The sequence below is a fragment of the Citrus sinensis genome, chromosome 2 (assembly GCF_022201045.2).
Source record: "Citrus sinensis cultivar Valencia sweet orange chromosome 2, DVS_A1.0, whole genome shotgun sequence".
Lineage (NCBI taxonomy): Eukaryota > Viridiplantae > Streptophyta > Magnoliopsida > Sapindales > Rutaceae > Citrus > Citrus sinensis.
In genome coordinates this window covers 21,224,572-21,242,353 of record NC_068557.1, presented here as the reverse complement: position 1 = coordinate 21,242,353, position 17,782 = coordinate 21,224,572, and the positions used below count along the sequence as shown (strand labels likewise).

General features: G+C 35.6%; 1 long non-coding RNA gene across 1 annotated transcript; it reads right to left on the bottom strand.

Annotated features, from left to right (window-relative positions):
* Positions 1-13,850: 13,850 nt before the first annotated feature.
* On the bottom strand, positions 13,851-16,769 carry LOC127899142 (uncharacterized). The gene is made up of 3 exons (XR_008050976.1): positions 16,357-16,769; positions 14,601-15,181; positions 13,851-14,519 (listed from the first exon to the last, which is right to left on the bottom strand). It is a non-coding gene; the product is annotated as an uncharacterized LOC127899142 (long non-coding RNA).
* Between the last annotated feature and the right edge of the window lie 1,013 nt (positions 16,770-17,782).

Genomic DNA, 17,782 nt, shown 5'->3' with positions numbered 1-17,782 from the left:
TTTCCCTCTCAAAAATCTTTTATTTTTTATGTACATTATAATATTTATGTTTTAAATATTAATTAAATCAAATATGTAGAGCTTATTATTTTTCTTTAAACAAAAAAATTAACAAGATCACCTAATTTATTATTAAAATAAAAATAATCAAACTAATTAAATAATAAAAATAATTATTCATTACTTAATTTTAAATTAATGGAAATTATTCCAATAATAATTCTTTAAAATATTCCTACCGAACGTATTTTATTTTTTTCATTTTTAAAATTATTTTTGAAAATGATACGAAACACATTTTTAATTTTTATAAATAAATTTAAATAACATTTTCATTCTCATTTTTGTTTCATAAAAACAATATTTAGAAAACAAATACCGAGCCTAAATGACTCCAATTTTGATTCTTCAATCAGCCCCTAGTTAGTTCAAAAGAGATAGTAATTCTCTTTAAAGTATATAAAATTCTCACACACATATATAAATTTATGAACTAGAGGCGTGATAAATAATGATCGATTTTTACAAGTGGACATTGTAATTGCTTTGTTACAAAATAACATCGTTTAGCAATAATTCACCTAATAATTTTCATGTAAGAAAGTATATGTGTGTGTGTATAAAACTAATATGTATAAAACTAACTTTGTGTAAACATATCTTATTTAGAATATTATACTTGTATATATGTGTAACAAACAGAAAGAGGATACCTCAGAGACCATGTCGTTTAACACCATTCCCAAAAGCTCGAAGATACCAGTATGATATTTATCATTACCTAAAAAGTTAAGAACCATACGACCTCCAGTCTTCAACTCTTATGACCAAAATTTGAGAAATGATGTGAAATCACTCTCAAATTGATCCAAAAACACTTTAGGCACACTAGGAGGGTTATAAATTTTTGCTAGGCAAACATCCCTTTTATTCAATAAAGGAATTCTACGTTCACTTACTAGCTCTGTGGGTACCTATTAAAGCATAAAATTGAGGTATTAATAAGAATATGATTTTGTACACTATTTATATAAGTTTTCAATTTCTTATTATCTTTAAAAAGAATAAATGGAACAGGTTCGTCCACCCGAGAGAGCCAGTGATGGCAGAAAGAAGAGTAAACTAAGTTTAGGAAACACGGAAGAAATAGCCTTCCTTAGAAAGGACCAGGGGAAAAATGAACCAAAATCTTCATGGCCTTTCGTTGTCTTCAATCTCTTATAAAAGCTGGGAGAGATTTGGAAACGGTAGTAAAAGCATGCAATATTGGTGGCTTATGTTTCAAGCGGCTGCAAATAGTGTCCTGTACCTCTATAGCTTGCCATGTTGGTAAAAATACATTAGGCCCTGAAGAACAACCCCATATCTGTAAGTCTGATGCGATCTGGGAAGCCATTGCAATACAAGTCAAATGAGCTTTCATTTAGTAAAGGCTTTGCTTTCAAGGTTGCTTCCCTCTGAGAAAAAAAGGGAAAAGAAAAGAAAATCTATAAACAGAAGAAATTAGAGTGTGAAGCATCGAGAGAGAGAGAGAGAGAGAGAGAGAGAGAGAGAGAAAGAGAGAGAGAGATTGATGTTTAGATATTGACCGAATGAGCTGAGTTGTTTGCTTAGCTGTTATCTCCATTCTCCTTCATTCATGAATTGTCAAAAAAAAAAAATGATTTGGATTTCGTCCCCTCTACTTTTTAATGAAAAAACATATTGAAATATAATTGAAGTTGCTGTATAGTTTTGTTTTGCTACTCTACAATCTCTTCAAAGAAAATAAGCAAAGCCAACAAAGAAATATTTGGAAATTGACAACAGATACATTAATGCAACCCGAATTGTCAAAAGATGTCATTATATTTTTAAGAATAATTATAGAATCACAAGCATTTTTACGGACAATCTTTTATAGATTGGGTCAAGATGATCGGTCAACAAAAATATTAAATTTTATTTTCCACATTCATTTGTATAATAATATTTATACGAACATATTTATTATTGTAGAAAATAGGGTAAACGCTCGTTTCATCCCTATATTTTAAAATTAGTGCTTATTTAGTCCATATATTTTTAAAAATACCTCAAAATATCCCTACCCTTAAATTATTGACATCCCTGCTGTTACTTTTTATTTTTTTGACTTGCTTTTACAATATTATCCTTTTACAATAATGTTTCTTTTTATAAAATTAATAAAAAGAAAAAAAATTAAATTATCAATTTAACCCCAAAAATAAAATAAAAACAAAAAGAATATATATTAATTTTTGTGAAAGCTTACATGCGTCCAAAAAATTTTTATTGTAAAAATAATTAAATTACCTTTTTTTGGACATTAGTAATAAAAAAATTAATATATTAATTCTTCAATAGTGTGTTACAAATAAGTAACATATATTAATTTTGTTTCTATTTTATTTTTTGAGATTAAATTGATAATTAATTTTTTTTCTTTTTACTAATGTCCAAAAAAATATTGTAAGAGAGTAATATTGTAAAAATTAAGCGAAAAGCAACAAAAAGTAAGAGGAAATGTGTTAATAATTTAATGTCGGGGATGTTTTGAGGTATTTTTAAAAATATAGGGACTGAACGAGCACTAACCTTAAAATATAAGGACTAAACGAGATTTTACCCCAGAAAATATAAAGTAGTCAATAAAGCGCTAAGTGTTACCCCCAACAAGTGTGCGTCCCCAAGAATGGGGAGCAGGAATTCTACTCCCAGGGTTCCATCCCCAGGATTGGGGCCTTAGAAAATATGCTCCCAGGAATGGGGGCAGTGGTTACAGCTCTAGGAATGGGCCCTAGAAAGTGTACTCCTCCAAGAATGGGGAGTAGGGATTCTACCCCAGGGTTCCACAAACAGGATTGGGGCCTTAGAAAATATGCTCCTCCAAATGGGGAGTAGAGGTTCTACCTTCAGGAATGAAACCTAGAAGCTGTGCTCCCTTAAGAATGGGAAGCAGAGATTCTACCCCAGGGTTCCACCCCCAAGATTGGGGCTCCAGAAAATATGCTTCCCTAAGAATGGGAAATAAAGATTCTACCTCCAGGAATGGGTCTTAGAAAGTATGCTCCCCCAAGAATGGGGAGCAGGGATTCTACCCCAAGGTTCCTCCCCAGGATTGGGGCCCCAAAAAATACGCTCCCCCAAGAATGAGAAGTAGAGGTTCTACCTCCAGAAATGGGCCCTAGAAAGTATGCTCCCCCAAGAATGGGGAGCAGGGATTCTACCCCAAGATTCTACCCTAGGATTGGGGCCCCAAAAAATATGCTCCCCCAAGAATGGGGAGTAGAGATTCTGCCCCCAGGATTCCACCCTGGGGCCCCAGAAAATATGCGCCCCCAAGAATGGGAAGTAGAAGTTCTACCTCCAGGAATGAACCCCAGAAAGTGTGCTCCCCCAAGAATGGGGAGCAAGATTTTACCCTCAGGATTGGGGCCCCAGAAAATATGTTCCCCTAAGAATGGGGAGCAGAGGTTTCACCTCCAGGAGTGGGCCCCAGAAAATATACTCCCCCAAGAATATGGAGCAGAGGTTTCACCTCTAGGAATGGGCCCCAGTGTGCTCCCCAAGAATGGGAATAAGGATTCTACCCCAGGAATGGGCCTAAGAAAATATGCAGGAATTATACCCTTAAGACCCCCAGAAGCCATGCTCCCCAAGAATGGGGAACAAGAATCATGTTCCCCCAGGAACATAGAGCAAGAATTAGGTTCCCCAGGAACAGGGAGCAGGAGTGGAGGATGGCAAAAATCATGGTTCCAGACAGCCCTTGACTCAGTTCTAGATTATGGATCGCACAAGAAAAGTCAAGTCCGAGTAGAGGAGCTATCGTTGAAGGACAATAGAAGGGCATTGCTTGGCCTAGAAGCAAATTAAGTAGAGTTTGACTCAGATACAACTTATGAAAAGGTAGAAATACTTTGTAATTAAAATCCTAGAGGATAGAGGAAAGTTAGATAGAGTTCAAGTTAGAAAAGGACTTTATCTATAGAAGACTATAAAAGCAGAGGTCTCTCATAGTGTAAGGCATCGAAAAAAAAAAATAGCAAAGAGAGAGAAAGTCAAGTTGTAAGTGCGATCTTAATAAAATATTTATCTTTCTCTACCCGTGGACGTATGCCAAAAGCCGAACCATATTAAGTCTCTGTGTCTTTTCATTATATCGCCCCCGCGTAAATTAATTTTCTAAGTTGACTAGAAATATGCATCAACATTTATGATTATATTATTACTCTATTTTTTAAGGGCACAAGTGTATCTCAATGGTGTTTATAGAATTATATATAGATGATTCTTTCAACATATATATTCACAAGTATAATTTATTAAATGATTTTATGATTTGTCAGGATTATCCTTTTGAATATTTCTTTTTGTATCTATGAAGGACACATATTCATAATATGTATGTTATTTGAGATAACCTACTAAAAGGCAAAGTTATGATAACATAGTGGTTTCTTACCCCGAGTCTCCATCATTTTGTTAATTCATGGAAAATTATGGTGTGTTTTGTCACGGAATGAGTATATTGCACAACAAACCCATGCAGTGCTTATGCAACTATAGCCCAACATTTGCAAAGTAAACCTATTAAGCTTCTCGTCTAGTTAAAAGTATGCGAAATTGCTTACGAAAGAGCTAGAGAGAAAAGCGAGCAATTGAGACAAAGAGAATCAGTGTTATTCACAAGAGTGTGTGCACAAGAGAGCTTGATAGCTTGCAAGATTACTTGCTTGAGTTGCTTGCTGAAAATGCTAAGCGCCATACTTTATTTATAAAGAAGTTTGCTTAGTTCTATAAGGTTCTAACTCTAAAGAGTTCTCAAGACTTAGTGAGAGCTCTCGTACCTAGCAAAGCTTAGATTGATATAGGAAAATCTATGTACAAACTATATGTTACAATACTCTAGCAAAATCTGGAGATTTCTTAGTTATGTACAAGTGAGAATATACTAGAAAAGACTAGTGATAGAAGCTTCTAGAATCAAGCAAAACTAACACACCTTGGCTTATAGATTTAACCTATTCGGCCTAAAATTTCAGGTGGTTCACGACAGTTTGCTACAGTTTTTGGATTAGTGCTTTATGTTTTAAAACAAGAAAAAAAAGAAAAAAAGAAAAGGCGTTTTGGTGGCATTGTTTTTCTGCCTATTTTCACGTTGTGTGAGAATGAGTGCAACTCATTTAAAAACTTGTCACAGTAAATTGAAAAATAATAATTTACTATTACATAGACAGTGTTCTAATTCTGGGACCCATGTTAAACAAAAGTAAAACATACATAAATAGTGTGTGGGTGTAAATTGCATGAATGTAACTTATCATTTACCATAAAATATAGCTATTTATTTTACTGTGCGTGCACATAAACTATTGTTTCAACCATTTTTTTATTTTATTATTTTTAATAATATAATATTATTATTTTCAAAGAACAAACAATCAAACATATATTTGATTAATTTTATTTTTAAATATTATTTTAAATTAAGCTATCAAATATGTTTTTTTTATTCACCAAAATTAATTACTTTTATATCATAAAATAAAATAAGTACAAAAATATAATTTAAAAAATAATACCAAAACAAAACTTAGTTGTGTTCAATCAAAATCAAATGTGACCCACGAAATATAAAGCATAGCCATTTACTTTACTGTGCACGCATATAAACTACTGTTTCAACAGTTTTTTTATTTCTTAATTTTTAATATGATATTATTGTTTTTAACAAACAAATAAATAGACATATGTTTGATTGATTTCATTTTTAAATATTATTGTAAATCAAGCTACCAAATATGTTTTTATATTCAAAAAAATTAATTATTTTTATATTATAAAATAAATACAAAAATATCATTTAAAAAATGATACCAATAAAGAACTAGCACGTGTTTAATTGAATCAAATGTGACCCACGAAATGTTTACTTTACTAAGCACGCATATAAACTACTGTTTCAAAATTTTTTTATTTTTTTATTTTTGTTGTATCAAAATTATAATAAGCCTAAAAAAAAGCCCACATGAGTATAGGCCAAATAAGAAGTGACCTAGGTCCATTTTAAATCAAACGCCTAAAGAGCAATTTTTGGGCAAAAACGCTAAAGGTAAGTTTCTACAAAACGTGACCTAAATCGATTTTTTACAAAAGCGACATAAGTCTACTCTTTATAAAGAAGGACCTAGGTCCATTTTAAATAAAACGCCCAAAGGGCAACTCTTCGACAAAGCGCTAAAGGTAAGTTTCTACAAAAAGTGACCTAGATCGATTTTATACAAAGAGCGACCTAGGTCCACTCTTTATAAAGAAGGACATAAGTCCATTTTAAATAAAACGCCCAAAGAGCAACTCTTTGGCAAAGCGCCAAATGTATATTTCTGCAAAGAACGACCTAGGTCCACTCTTTATAAAGAAAGACCTAGGTCCATTCTAAGTAGAACGCCCTTCGAAAAAGTGCCAAAGGTATGTGTCTACAAAGAGCGACTTATGTCCATTCATTATAAAGAATGACCTAGGTCCATTTTCTACGAATAATGACCTAGATGTTCAACAATTACTTGGAAGTAACATTCTACGAAAGTTACATACATGCGATTGCTAGGTCATTATAAAGAATGACCTAGGTCCATTTTAAAGAATTACTTGTAACCTTCGTAGATGTTCAGCAATTACTAGGTGATTATAAAGAATGACCTAGGTCCATTTTCTACGAATAATAATCTAGATGTTCAGCAATTACTTGGAAGTAACATTCTACGAAGGTTACATACATGCGAAATTCCACAAAACCAATCCTCTTTAAAAGGAAACAACATAAGGGCTGAAGTGCTTAAGCCCAACGAATGTTAAGAGCTTGAAATCATGACAAGTGTTCAAAGAAAACTTGTCAATGAGCAAGCTTGACATGTAATGATAGGTGTCTTTATACATGAGTTTTGCGGACACTTGTCACTAAAAAAATACCACGTGTCGTGATGACACCTTCACCTCATTAATCAAATTGCCTATATAATGATCAAAACTTCCCATATCAGAGGCCAAGAGAAAAAGGGCAACGAAATGTTGTCCTTCTTTCTTTAAATTCTCTTTTTATAATCAAAATTGAAATGCTGACTTAAGCGTCAGAGGGTCATGGCCGGCAACCCTGACACCCTTTGACAATTTCATTTCTTTTGCAGAACCTTTGACAATAGAAACTTTCATATCATGGAGAGATGATTCACAAAGCTTAATATAGAAATGAATCTGAAGTAAAAAGTTAATATGTGTCGAGCAAAAAATTGCATTGACAGCTGGCGCCGTTTGTGGGGATGAATAAAAAGCCAATGTGATCATCTTGAGCATGGATGACAACTATAACTACTTCGAGCTTGATGCTGATGATGAAATTTCTAGGGATGGCAAGATTTATTTTTGACGACAAAGATATGTTGTAGATCCTGGAAGTGAATCTACAGTCCCAATACATCCACCTAACCTCTAATAAAATCCAAATCAACAATTTGATGCATAACATCTATAGCCAGATCCAAACGTTTAGCCTCGTCGCCAAGGTGCGGCAGGATTGCCCGACTTTAAAGGCAAATAGAGCAGCTGACAATAAACTTCAATAGAATGTTCGATTAATTTCAAGCCCGAAATGATGAACAAGCTAACTGCAACAACTTTGATAGCAATGCAGCAAACTCCGGCTCTTCCCAGACAAGATCAAAAAATGATTTGAATGATGATAATTTGAAACATGCTCTCAATCAGAGACGGACACGACAAAGAGCAACTTGAGATAATAATGAGCCATCTGATTTACAAGAGAGAATGCAAAGGCTTAAACAAATGGTTCATGGAATGAGACCACAAGACGATATGATGGCTGAGTCTGAACCACCATTTACACAAGAAATCATGAGAGCTAGATAACCGTCAGGGTTTTGACTTCCATTAATGGAGCCTTACGACTGACAAATGGATCTTATGGTGCATGTCGAGCTATATCACTCTTTTATGGAAGTTCATGACGTGTCTTTGGCCATTTTATGTCGGGCTTTTCTTCTCACTTTATCTAGGGCTGCAAGAAGGTGGTTTCAAAGGTTAAAGCCAAACTCTATTTCTTTATTCAAATTGATCCGAGAATTTATGATGCATTTTTGTAGTGCAAGACAAAGAGGAAAACCAATTACATGCCTCTTGACAGTGAAACAATATAAGGGTGAATCGTTAAGGGAGTATGTTCAAAGGTATAATGCTGAGACCACTCAAATGGATGGATATGATGATGGGGTTGCTCTTTCCAGGTTAATGGAAGGCCTACAGATAGGAAGACTATGGTGGTCAGTAATAAAGAATCCACCATCAATATATTAAGAGATGCTCTCTCAGGCTTAGAAATATGCTAATGCAGAAGAAAGATTTCAAAGTAAGAAAAGGCGAGGAAAAGGTGAATCAAGTAAAAAAAAAAAGAAGAAGGAAGACAGGTGTGATGTAACACTTGGACGACCCGATCAAGCTTCTAGAGGGGATCAATTCCGCCCTAAGGACAAACTTAGCTCTCAAGAGCCTCTTTTTTGGCCTCATATACAATTTACTAACTATAATGAGTTGAATGCTCCTAGGGAGCACATTTTGATGCAAGTGAAAAATTCCACTTTGTTTAAAGCTCCTCCTCCACTGAAATATGATCGTTCACGGAGAAACCAAAAGAAGTATTGCGACTTTCATAAAGATGTTGGACACGATACATCTGAGGTTTTGACCTCAAAGAACAAATTGAAAGTTTGATGTGACAAGGTCAGCTACAAGAATATGTCAAAGGCCAAAGTAGTCGAGAAAATAAAGACCTACAAAAATATTTAAGAAAAGACAAAGCGAAAAAGAAAGAAAATGATAGTGATGATAATATGTCTGATGTCAACCATATTTGGGGTAGTCCTCTTGCTGGTAATTCTGGCAAGGTGAGGAAGAACTTAGCCAGGCAAATAAGGCATGAGCCTAGTGGGCTGGAAATAAATTTAACAGATCGCCTACAGAATTCAAGGTTTCATGACACTCCAATAATGTTTTCTAAAGAGGACACTCAGGGCATTCATCACCCTCATTGTGTGCCATTGTTGTAACTCTACTTGTGGCAAACAAGCGACTTCACCGAATCTTAATTAATAATGGAAGCTCAGTTGATATATTATTTCTTTCAGCTTTTGCAAAAAATGGGATTGGAAAGATCCTAATTAATGCCATACATTACTCCATCGCATGGATTTGCTGGGGGAAGTGTTATCCTTGAGGGAATGATTGAGCTTGTTGTATCCTTTGGTAAAACTCCGACTAAAGTTACTTCTATGGTTCAATTTATAGTGGTAGATCAACCGAGTGCATACAATTCAGTCTTAGGTCGACTAACCTTATATGCTATTAAAGGCCGCAACTTCTATTTATCATTATACTTTGAAGTTTCCTACGGAGGCTGGCATATGAGTGTTCGAGGAAATCAGAAAGAGGCTTGTAAATGTTATGAGATTTCCTTCAGGAAAAGAAATGAGTCATTTCAAATCACAAGTCTGGACCCCAAAACAGTAAGGGATGATTAACAAGCGAATCCCATTGAAGACTTGGTCGAGATTCCCCTTGGAGATGATTCAACAAGGTAGTTAAAATTGGGTCCTAATTAGTCAATCCACTTTGAGAAGAACTTGTGGATTTCCTAAAGGAATACTCAGATGTGTTTGCATGGACTCACCAGGATATGCCGAAAATTGATCCGAGGATAATTGTTCATCGCTTAAGTACTAAGCCTCTTACAAAACATGTTCGACAAAAGATGAGAAGTTTGAATGCTGAGAGAGCTGCAGCTGTTAAAGATGAGGTGGACAAACTCTTAAAGGAAAAATTTATTAAAGAAACTAGGTATCCACAATGACTTGCAAACGTTGTCATGGTAAAGAAAGCCAATGGAAAGTGAAGGATGTGCGTAGACTTTACTGACCTCAACAAGGCATGTCCTAATGATCGCTTCCCTTTGCCACGAATTGATCAGCCTGTAGACGCCACAGCTGGGCATGAACGTTTTAGTTTCATGGACGCCTATTCCGAGTATAACCAAATTCGGATGCATGAGCCTGATCAAGAAAATACTTCATTCATTACTGATCGAGGCCTTTATTGTTATAAAGTCATGCGTTTTGGGCTTAAGAATGTTAGGGTAACCTATCAAAGGCTCGTGGATGCAATGTTTGCCAATCAGATAGGTCACACAATGGAAGTCTATGTGGATGACATGCTGACAAAAAGCAAAAACTCAATTGATCGCATCAGAAATCTCCGTAAGACTTTTGATATTTTAATGAACTTCAAGATAAAGCTTAATCCAGCTAAATGTGCCTTTGAAGTGGCCTCAGGAAAGTTTTTAGGCTTTATGGTAAATTAAAGAGGAATTGAAGTTAACCCTGAAAAAATCCAAGCCTTGGTCAACATGAAGTCACCAAAGAATGTGAAAGAAATCCAGCAGGTAACTGGGTTAGTTGATGCTCTAGATCGTTTTGTCTCAAAGGTTATTAACAAATGCCTTCCTTTTTTTAAAGCCTTAAAGAAAATGAAAGAGATGATATGGACTGAAGAATGCAAAGAAGCGTTTCAGAAGCTAAAAGACTATCTCAGCAATCCACCGCTTTTAGTCAAACCATCTAAGGGCGAGTTAATTTACATGTACTTAGTAGTTTTTAACTCAGCAACAAGTTCCATTCTTGTTCGAGATGACAATGGAGTCCAAAGGCCGATTTATTACACAAGTCAAGCTTTGCCCGATGCAGAGATTCCATATTTAAATTTAGAGAATGTTGTTGTAACGCTAGTCATTTCAGCGCAGAAATTGCGACCATACTTCTAAGCCCATGAGGTCATCGTATTAACAAACCAACCATTAAAACAGACTTTGGCAAAACCTGATGTGCAAAACCTGATGTGTTAGGAAGATTGGTCAAATCAGCAGTAGAGTTGGGTGAATTTGATATCCAATTTAAGTCTCGCACTTTAGTTAAAGGGCAAGCAGTAGCAGATTTCATTACAGACTTTACAGAAGTAGAAACTCCATATTCAGAAGTTATGGGAGAACAATTCGAGCAATGGACTCTTTATGTTGATGGCACATCTAATAGTAAGGGCAGTAGATGAGGATTGATTATTATCACATGGATAAAACAGAAATTGAATGTGCCCTGCGATTCGGATTTGATGCAACTAATAATGAGGTCGAGTATGAAGCCCTGATTGCTAGAGTTAGATTGGTGCAAGCCCTTGGTGTGAAGAACTAGTTGATATTTAGCGACTCACAACTAGTAGTCAATCAAGTCAATTGTAACTATGAAGCCAGAGATTTAAACATGATTGCTTATCTTGAGCGAGTTAATGAGTTGCTGAAAGATTTTGAGAGGTTTGAAATAAGGCAAATTCCTCGAGAACAAAACCAACGAGTAGATGTCTTAGTCCAACTCGAATCTACACCTGAAGGAAATTTGTTGAGGTCAATCCCAATTGCTACGATCCCAAAACCAAGTATCATACGACCAGAGGTTAAAGAAATTGCGACTACAGATCGAAGGGCAATATGGATGGAGCCTATTGAAAAGTATTTGATAAACAGGGAGTTACCAGCAGATAAAAATGAAGCTCGAAAAGTCAGACTTAGAGCTGCCAGATACCTGTTTGTTGATGGTGAACTATACAAACGAGGCTTCTTTCTTCCGCTCTTGAAATGTCTTGCTCTTGCGGATGCAAATTATGTTTTAAGAGAAATTCACGAGGGAATATGTAGAAACCACTTTGGTGGCAGAATGCTAGCATACAAGGCAATAAGGCAAGGATATTTTTGGTCAATCATGCATGAAGATGCCCTTGAGTTGACGAAGAAATGTGATAAATGTCAAAGGTTTGCTAAAATTCCAAGTAGCCACTGGAAGACTTAATTCCTTTGTTTTCACCTTGGCCTTTTGCCCAGTGGGGTATTGATCTTATTGGCCCTTTGCATACAGGAAAAGTCCAAGTAAATTTTGGTATTGTCGCTATAGACTACTTCATTAAGTGGGTCGAAGCAGAGCCTTTGGCAACAATTACTGAAAATAAGACAACAGACTTCATTAAAAGAAACATCATTTATAGATTTGGAGTCCCTCAAACCATCATCACTGATAACAGCAAGCAATTTGACAATGCCAGTTTTAAAGCCTTCTGTAAGGCCCTTGGCATAACAAATCACTATTCCTCTCCAGCTCATCCTCAAGCAAATGGGCAAGTAGAGGCAACCAATCGAGTGATAAAGCAAACCCTCAAGATTAAGCTTGAAAAAGCTAAAGGTGCTTGACTGGAAGAGCATCCCTTTGTCCTATGGTCATACAAAACTACTCCAAGGATACCCACCGGCGAAACCCCATTCTCTCTGGCTTTTGGCACTGAAGCTGTAGTTCATGTAGAAATATGAATGCCAACTTATTGAGTCCAACATTTCAATCTCGAGCGCAATGATGATCTTCAACTTTAAAACTTAGATTTCTTAGAAGAAAAACGAGATCAAGCAATGATCAGAGTGGCTGCTTATCAAGGGAGAGTGGCTCGATATTATAATGCTCGTGTAAAGAATCAATGTTTTAGAATTGGAGATTTGGTCTTGAAGAAAGTTCTTCCTAATACGCAAGATCCAGGGGTTAGGAATCTTAGGCCAAATTGGGAAAGACCTTACATTATGAAAGATGTTGTAAGGCCAGGGACCTATTCCCTTTATACTCTTCACGCTAATATCCTGAGGCACGCTTGGAATGTCGAGCACCTTAGAGTGTATTATCAGTAAAGTCTGAAAAATTTTATAATCGAACAAGTTTTCTTATTAACCTACGGACTAATAAAAGATTGGTTGCCTTAAATTTCTTTTGTTATTCTTATAATGATATTATGCGAAGTGACATTGCATTATGTTAAACTTGTATAATTCATAATGAGCACTTAGTCAATTGTGAATTCAAGTTACGAAAAGCTTAAAGGCTTGTTATCGCAGAAGTTTTATAAACATATATGCAGTGTCAACCTAGAGAAATTGTTAGAAATAATTTTCTAAGCAAAACGCCCACGGGAAAATTGTAACAACGGGACCTAGGTCTTTTCTTGCATAGGATGACCTAGGTCCAATTCCTTAGAAATAATTTTCTGAGGAAAACGCCTGCGAGAAAATTATGACAAATGGACTTAGATCTTTTCTTCCATAAGATGACCAGGTCCTTTATTCCATAGGATGACCTAGGTCCAATTCTTTAGAAATAATTTTTTGAGGAAAACGCATGCGGGCAAATTGTAACAAAGGGACCTAGGTCTAATTCCTTAGAAATAATTTTATAAGGAAAACACCCGTAGACAAATTGCAACAAAGGGACCTAGGTCTTTTCTTGCATAGAATGACCTGTGCAAGAAATGACCTAGGTCCAATTCCTTAGAAATATTTTTTTTTTAGAAAACTACCCACAAGCAAATTGTAACAAATGGACTTAAGTCTTTTCTTGAAAAGAATGACTTAAGTCCAATCCATTATTTCTAAGGAAACTACCCATAGGCAAATTGTAACAAAAGGATTTGGGTATTTTCTTGTGAAAAATGGCCTTGTTCTAGTTACTTAGAAATGTTTTTCTATGAAAAATATCGATCGGCAAGTTGTAATAAAAAGACGTAGGTCATTTCTTTTAAAAGAATGTCCTAAGTCTGATTGCTGATAAAAATTTTTAAATCAAACGTCTACAAGAAAAGATCTATATAAAGGAATGTATGGTGTTAAGTCAAATCGACTTCGAATAAAAATTACTTGGTCAAAATTAAGAAATTTTAGGCTAAACTTTCATTAGGAAAATAAAGCATTTCATGCTGCGAGTTACGCCGAAAAGAAGCCAAAATTGCAGCCATGATTACATCCGTAGAAAATTAAAATCCAACAAGAAAGAAAAATTAAAATGCTGAAAAATGATCTTAGGAACAATCTAAGGATCCATGATGTGTTCACCCTCCTCAACATCCTTGCACATCTCATCATCTAACTCAGGAGGACGAAGGTGAAGATCTCCATAGCAATCATCAAAACCCAGAGTCGCAGGTAATATGATATCTGATGGTCAACCGATGGGGACTTCATTTCCGCCACTCGTGTACTCTTCATACTCTTTATTTCTAGCTTTTTCAATTTCAGCTTGTGCTTCCAAAAGTTCATCCTCAAATTGTTCATTTGACTCTTCAAGATCTTTTACACGGGTTTCAAAACTAGAAATCCTCTCAGCATCGAGAGCAATTATTTCTTCAGCCTTTTTTTGCTCCTCTTTGGCTAAATGCAACTGACTTTCAATTGTTAACTTTTCTTTATGGAGGGCAATGAACTCAGATTCTAAATTCTTTTTAGCAGCAAGAGCTTGAGATAGTTCTTTACTTGTGGCAGCAACACGATCTTCGGCAGCCCTAACTCATGTTTCATAGGATGAAAAATGCTCCGAATGCTACAAAAAAATAAAATAAAAAATAAGGAGAGGCAGAATAAAAAATGAAGGGTAAACATAATGAAGGCAAAAGTTCTTTACCTTTATAACAAGTCTCACTACAACCTTGAGAGACTCTATGGCCCCCAAATCCTTCACACTCGATCCTCCAGCCTCACTTACAAATTGGTCCCAATCAACATCATCGGCTTGATGAGCGCGAACTGGTGATGAATTAACACCTTAGGCAAGAACCGTAGATGGATCGATGATTTGATCAACAGTAAATTTTTTAGTCACTTCTTTCGGCATCAAAGTTTGGACTAATGTACCATTATTCTGATCCTTTGTCTGTTGCTGGGAAGTAAAGCCCTTCTCCATGAGTCGTGGCTTCTCCACGTTCTTTGTCTTATCTGACAGTCTCAGCCTCTCAATGGGTTTTGCCTTTTCAGATAACCTTGGCCTTTTTCTTCTTTTTTTTCCTCCAACAGGTTCATTAGTTGAAGAATCCATTATACGTTTAGTTGACTGAATGGATAATGGACTACTTGGAATTATGTGATTCTCGGTGAAAATATTGAATAAGCATAGGAAGTTGCAATCACGATCTTCTGGAGGCAACTTTTGAGCTGACCTAATGTTTTTCGCCTCTACTCCACGGATCGTGGGTCTTTTCCAAATATCTACAATTAAGAAGTGAAACTAAGGTTAGTAAAAAAATTAAATATGTGCCACATAATATATATATATATAAATCGCACTTGGTTCACGAAAGTGTGTTGGAACCCGAACCCGGGCATCAACGACTTCATCCCCAAACTCCCAATTTCCACTAACCAAAAAATAAAAATGCTTCCACCTCTTGATTGAGATGTGAACATGATTAAGTAAAATTTCATTGGAATCTTCATAAGCTTTGAAGTGCCAAATGTCATAAGTTTTGGGGTTACGACATAAATGAAATAGATATTGGAACTCGATCACAGACGGATCTGAAAATCCAAGCTTCCTCCATACAACCCACATTCCAATTATCGCTCTCCAAGCAGTAAGAACTAGCTGAGCAGGAGCAGTCCAAAAGAATGTAGAAGCTTTCAAATATTTGGGGCAAGAGGAAGAGAAGCTCCAACTTTGAACATTGCTTTTGTAAACCCAACACAGCCAGTAGGGGGTTCGCTAATCAAATCACTCTCCAACAAGTTCATTTCAATAGAACGGGGAATTTGGTACATGATCTGCAGTATTTCGACACCGACCCAAGTAAGTGAATTACTGCAATTGTCCATGGTCCACACACTAGAAGTCTTAGCGCAATTTTTGTCATACCAAACTTTAAAGTTATTTTCCCCATCCTCAGATTCAATTTTAACGCCTACATGTTTGAATGAATCCTTACTACAAGTCTCGCCATTGGTTGCTTCAGTTTCAGGTAACTTGGCCATATTAGGAACCTATTAATCAAACTCTATGCGAATTCTCATGCTAAAAGCTAAGTCTTTGCATACGAAAATTATATATGTGGTTACATTTATTTAAGTTTATGTGAATAAGCATGCAAAAATAAATAAATAAATAAAATGGCTAGAACTTTACACGTGTATATATATATATATATATATAGCCATGCACTGATTTGTGCATCCACATACATCATATCAGAAGTTTCAATAAACATGCATATAACATTTTAATATATGCATATATTAAATTCAACATGCATGCAAATAATTAAATCTTCACTTGCATGCAAATTGCTAAGTTTTCACATGCATGCAAATTGTTGACGTTTCATATGGACATTTTATTATATGTCAATAAATGCATTTTTTTAAATAAAAAGAAAGAACGGAAAAAATACCTTACAGCCGGAGAGACACCAAAATTGAGCACTGCTCTGGCGCGAATCCGTGAAACTCCTTCAAAAAATGCTCACCCTCTTCACTATAAATTGAAAGAGTCTCCCTCTAAGGTAAATTCTCTCATTAAGTTTTTAGTAGTGCTTGTGAATATATTATGGAGTTTTGAGGGTTTTTATAGATGAGAGGAAGGGGAATGCCATAAGTCATTTGTTGTAATTGGGCAAGAAAAAACAAAGATCATCGGAAATGAAAAAACAAAGAAAATTAATAGGAAATGATATACAATTTTTGAATTTCAAAAATTGAGTTAAGCCCGCACCCATTGAAAAGCCAAGGCTGGAAGCCATAAAATGATTCAAGCCTAACCTAAAGCACATGAAGTAAATAATAGTAATAAATAAAGTCTAACTTCTCAAATTTGAAAAAATAGACTGGGGGCATCTGTTGTACCAAAATTATAATAAACCCAAAAAAAGCCCACATGAATATAGGCTCAATAAGAAGTGATCTAGGTCCATTTTAAATAAAATGCTCAAAGGGCAATTCTTTGGCCAAGTGTTAAAGGTAAATTTCTGCAAAAAATGACCTAGATCGATTTTCTACATAGAGCGACCTAGGTCCACTATTTATAAAGAAGTACCTAGGTTTGTTCTAAATAAAACGTCCAAAGGGCAACTTTTTGACAAAACGCTAAAGGCAAGTTTCTACAAAAAGTGACTTAGATCCATTTTCTACAAAAAGAGACCTAGGTCCACTCTTTATAAAGAAGGACCTAGGTCCATTTTAAATAAAACACCCAAAGGGCAACTCTTCGGCAAAGCGCCAAATGTATATTTCTACAAAGAACGACCTAGGTCCACTCTTTATAAAGAAGGACCTAGGTCCATTCTAAGTAGAACGCCCTTCAAAAAAGCGCCAAAGGCATGTGTCTACAAAGAGCGACCTAGGTCCATTCATTATAAAGAATGACCTAGGTCCATTTTCTATGAATAATGACCTAGATGTTCAACAATTACTTGGAAGTAACATTCTACGAATGTTACATACATGTGAAATGCTACAAAACCAATCCTCTTTACGAGGAACCAACATAAAAGCTGAAGTGCTCGAGCCCAACGAAGATTAAGAGCTTGAAATCATGACAAGTGTTTAAAGAAGACTTGTCAATGAGGAAGCTTGACACGTAATGACAGGTGTCTTTATGCATGAGTTTTGCGGACACTTGTCACTAAAACAATGCCACGTGTCATTATGATGCCTCCACCTCATGAATCAAATTATCCATATAATGATCAGAACTTCCCACATCAGAGGCCAAGAGAAAAAAAAAAGGGTAACAAAATAATGTCCTTCTTTCTTTAAATTCTCTTTCTATAATCAAATTTGAAATGCTGACTTGAGCATCAGAGGGTCATCGCCGGCAAC